At 44.8% G+C, this 4,991-nt stretch overlaps 1 pseudogene; it reads left to right on the top strand.

Annotated features, from left to right (window-relative positions):
• The first annotated feature begins 2,749 nt into the window (after positions 1-2,749).
• Positions 2,750-4,272, top strand: LOC100761012 (annotated as a pseudogene).
• The last annotated feature ends 719 nt before the right edge of the window (positions 4,273-4,991 follow it).

Genomic DNA, 4,991 nt, shown 5'->3' with positions numbered 1-4,991 from the left:
TCACGGCAGTGCACTGGCTAGGAGATTCAGACAGCTGAGCTAGGAGATTCAGACAGCTGGTAAATCTTTCCTCTCTGTTAGCTCTAACAGGTCAGATTCCAAGCCTTCCCGCACTCCCCAGCTCACCTGGCGTCAGGTTCTGTAACAATGACCTGGAGGCAGGAATTCCAGTGATTCTCCCTTAAAAGAATTCATACTTCCCTGAGCCAGACCCTCCCTGAGTCCCAAAGTTCTTTCTCAGGGCTACATGTCTGTTGAGATCCACACAATGGCTCTCACCCTCCACCATGTAGGAGTTAGGGATTGGCTCAACACGTGAGCCTTTTGGCAAATCCTTTTACCCACTGAGCTCACTTGGCGGCCCACCGCATTCTGATTTTCATTTGGACGCTCACCCTGTCATAGTTGGTAACACCAGGATTTTAGCATATAATTGCCAATGGTGACAACTTGGAGCAGGCTTCCTCCTCCCCTTCCATGTCCTGTTCACTGAGAAATTCCTGCTGATGAGTCTCTGTGCTCTTCTGATGGACCTGCACCCACACAAGCACAAACCCTGAGTCCCCTCTCAAGCTCCTCTCCCAGGAGATTCCAGCCATTGTCTGAGTTCCTCTCCACTGTCAACTTATGGCCTCCTCACCTTTGTGTTAGGACACAGGTCTACATCTTTAGGAAAAATTCCCACAGCCTTAGTCACGCCATGTCTCCCGAAGCTTATTCAAGGGCAAGTCTAGGTGCTGTCTGTGCTGTGACCCAACTGCTCTCAGTTTATAACGTGGGCTTCTCTACGCTCCTTGTCACACTCACTACACTGAAAAAAGAAAAAAAACCTGGTGTGAAACCGCCCTCTGCCCCTGTAAGGTTGTAGAAGATCAGACCTTTCTTTGTGCCAGGGATGGTGAGAAGGCTGCTCAGTGATGTTGCCCTGAAATGGAGAGTGCTCTCAGAAGGGGCTTCTTGGTCTCCCTCCATGATCAGTCATGGCAGCCATTTCTCAGTTTCTCACTCTCCCTAGCTCCCTCTTCTTTCCACTCTTTTTCAAGTGCTTCTAGAAGCATTTTCCTTTTATCCTTTGTTCTTTGTGTCTTTCACCCCGTCCACCTCGATCTCATTCCTCTCCAGATCCTTTCATAGCTGCCTTCTGCCCTTGCAGCCTCCCCCCAAAATAAAATTTGAGAAAATAAAAGAGAGATAAAAGATCAGGGAATGGAAGAAAGAAAGTGAAAGAAAGAAAGAAAGAAAGAAAGAAAGAAAGAAAGAAAGAAAGAAAGAAAGAAAGAAAGAAGGAAAGAAGAAGGAACAAAAACTCTGTGGTAGCACACGGGCAGTCACACACAATATAAACTTTTGTTTGTGTATCTTTACTTGAAGTGCTCATTGCAAGGAGTCGTTGGTATGGAACAGGCCTCTGGTTTCTGCTACATCATGGACCCTGATCCCTCACTGGGGTTCCTTTCCGCCATTCTGTTGTTGCCTTGTGTCTTGGAGATCCTTTAGCTTTGGATCTGCAGGTCCAACCCCTTCACGTGCTCCATAAGGTCACAGACGGGGTGGATATTGGGGTGAGCCAACTCATAGCCCTGGTTCTTGACCTGCTTAGTTGCAGGGTTGGTCAACAGGCCATCTCTCCCCCATCTTCACCACCAGGCTGAGCTCTCTGGCATTACCCTGGCTAGTTGACCTTATGCAAGATATGGGGTCATGCTAGTTCTGATTCTCTCATGCCTTCAGGGTGAACTCACCCACACCTATATCATCAGAACCAGCTCTACTCTGTTGCCCTGGGGAGATGCAGGGTCCACTCTCCCTAGTGCTGTGATGGGGGATGTCCTTCTGTATATGTTTTTCTTGTTTGTTGATGAATAAAACACTGATTGCTCAGGCATGAAGTTTAGGCAGGGCTATGAGAGGAAGAGGAGAGAGGGGTGGGAGAGGATGCCATGTAGACCACAAAGGAGTAACGGGTCTGGGCATTCTCCAGTAAGTCAAGACCATGTGGAAATACATAGATTAATAGAAATTGGTTGATGATTAAGACAGAGCTAGCCAGTAAGAAGCCCTAGCCATCAGCCAACAGTTTAATAATTAATATAGCATCTCTGTGTGTTTATTTGGGGCAAAACGGCTGCAGGACCAGGCTAGAAAGAAAGAAACTCTGCAACAAAATGGCACCCAATACATTTCCATGTAAAACCAGACAAACTTAAAAGGGGATTCTAAAAGCAAAAGAAGAGGCAAACACAGCCTCTTGGGAGAAACATTTCCTCGAGAGGGCTACAGACAAGCAGAGGCTCACAGCTCCTTTAAGGAAGGTTTCCTGACTCAGCGTTATCAGCAAAAATGTCATGGCTCTTTTAAGAGGCCCTGCTACCAAACGGTTGGATGAGGTGTACGAGTAGCTGGTGGCAGCATGGCCACATCTCTAAGCTACCCAGAGTGCTGCATGGCAGATTTAGCTTTTACTCACGTAGACAAAAAAAGGTTTAAGAGTTGAGGCAGTGAGCACAGCTCCCAGTGCTGGAGATAAATGTACCCCCGACATGTTAGAAAGCCAGCAGCTAAAAGGTCCACTTTAATTTTAGCCACGATGTTTAGCAGATAAAAGACTCATGGCCAGAAAAACATAGAGATATATAGTGAAGACTGATTCAGATGGAGGAAAAAACGCTAATGGTTTTACAATGTGTTTAAAATATACGTAGGCGGCTACTCAGCAGGCCGGTGGCTGGTGGGCTTGTCAGGTGCGACAATGGAGGCCCTGGCCAAGTATCGGTGGCCTCCTGGCCTGGCAATGATGAAGACAATAGATTATTTGCTTTCCTGTGGGATTTGCTTTGGAGTATTTCAACATTGCAGTGACAATTCCCCAGTGCTCTCACAACTATTGTTCTCTCTGTGTAAGAAAATTTTTGTCCTATAAAACTCAGTGCCCAACTTGTTGTATGGCAGTAACAGAACAAGACCTGAGAAATGATCATCTTTTAGATGAACTGGTAAAAAGCACGAGTTTTGCTCAGACTCGCCTGTTGCAGTGTGCTTTAGAGTCTCCACCTATGTCTCCTGTGTTTTCCACCTCAAAGAAAGTTGTTGTTAAAGTGCATAATTCTGAAGCCATCAAACACCCAGTCAAACAGGAGAACAGGTTAATGGACAAGTTCCTGGTTAGAGAAACTGGTGGTTGTATATCAGAGTTGTCGGGAAAAGAAAATGACAGGAAATTCAGCCCTCAAAAGGAGATAAGTACCTCTGCTGAGATTAAAGAGATAAGTCTCATAGGAAAGACGCTACTTGGTCTTTCAGATGCTAATGGTCCTGTGACACCGTCTACATCCACCATGAAACTGGACACTAAAGTGTCTTGTCCTGTTTGTGGGGTGAGCATTCCAGAAAGTCACATCAACAAGCATTTAGGCAGTTACTTGTCACGTGAAGAGAAGGAGAGCCTTAGAAGCTCTGCCTACCATTATAGGTTTAAAGAGAAATCAGGCACTAGGGAAATGTCTGGAGATCTACAAGGATGACACCAACTAACAATCTAAGCAACAGAGGAGAGGCTACCTTAAATGCCCTCCCCTGATAATGAGATTGATGACTAACTTATAAGCCAGCCTAGAGCCTTCATCCAGCAGCTGCTGGAAGTAGAAGCAGTCACCAACAGCTAAACTCTGAACTAAACTGGAATCCGGTTGCAGAGAAGGAAGACTGATGAGCAAAGGGGTCCAGACCAGACTGGATGCTTTGCATCCTAAATCAGCTGCTGAGATAGTCCAAGGAATTGAAAACATGGAGAAGACCAAGATGCGCCTTGAAGCAAGCAAACTCAATGAAAATGTCATGGTTCTTACAAAGGACCAAACAGAGAAGGAAATGGATGAAATTCACAGTAAATACTGTAAAAAAAAAAAAACAATATTTGGACCAGGCCAAAAAAAGGATACAAGAAAACTGGCAGAATGTCTAAAGCTACAGTAATAAGAAAAGACGGACCTGTAGAGACTCTGCCATCTAAAATCACAGGAAAAGAATATAATGTGGACTTCTTGGATACAGTCTCAATAACAAACCACTTTCCTCAGTCAAACTGGACTCCCCAAGACTGTCGGAGACTGAGAGACCGGATGATTCTTCTAGTTGTACTGAAAATCTTTTCTCCTCAGAATCAGATTCATGCAGAAGAGATGACCAGAACAGAGAAATAAACCCTCAACAGAATCACCACACTTGAACCACTTGGCTCAGATTGAACCAAGAAACAAGCAGAACAGGAACTAGTATGGCGACCAGAATATACGGTGACCAGAATATGGTGGGGTTTTTTTTTTATTGCCTTGTGTGCTTTCATATTTAGCAATGCCCAGGGAAGATGTTTAGTGCTAAATGTAATCATTTATTTTCATTCTTCTTTGCCTTTCTAGAAAGAAAAAAGTTGTGAAATGACCCTTGACCCTTCTCGGTCAGTTGCTTCCTTCCTTTCTCCCCAGGGATACTGAGGCCCTCCACCAGAGACCTTCAAAGTCTGTCACATTGTTTGGGGGAGGGTCTGGACCCTCCTTACTGTATCTGGGCTGCAATAGTATCCCTCCATAGGGAATGGGCTCCCAAAGCCCATTTGTGCTCTAGGGTTAAAGACTGGCTCCACTCTTAGAAGTCCCATAGACTGTCTTGAATCCCTGGGGAGGAGTTTAGGGATGGGTTGCAGGGGGGGTTGATGGGGAGCATGGGAGAATGGGTGGGTGAGGGAATGGGGGGATGGATATGTAAATATGAGTAGTAATTAAAGAATTTAAATAAAAAATAGATTTAAAAATTATTTTTTCCGGGGGCGGGGGGGGGGGTGGTTGCAAGGGCAGAGGGTGGATATGAAGAGACAGGGAAATGAATGGGACCAAGATGCAGGATGTAAAAGATACAAAGAATAAATGAAAATAAAGTTTAAAAAAAAAAAACTTTTCTCCCCAAAAAAAAAAAAAAAAAAAAAAAAAAACATTGAC

This window comes from Cricetulus griseus, chromosome 9, assembly GCF_003668045.3.
Source record: "Cricetulus griseus strain 17A/GY chromosome 9, alternate assembly CriGri-PICRH-1.0, whole genome shotgun sequence".
In the NCBI taxonomy this organism is placed as follows: domain Eukaryota; kingdom Metazoa; phylum Chordata; class Mammalia; order Rodentia; family Cricetidae; genus Cricetulus; species Cricetulus griseus.
The sequence above is the reverse complement of the archived record's forward strand: the minus strand, read 5'-3'. Positions and strand labels throughout refer to the sequence as shown.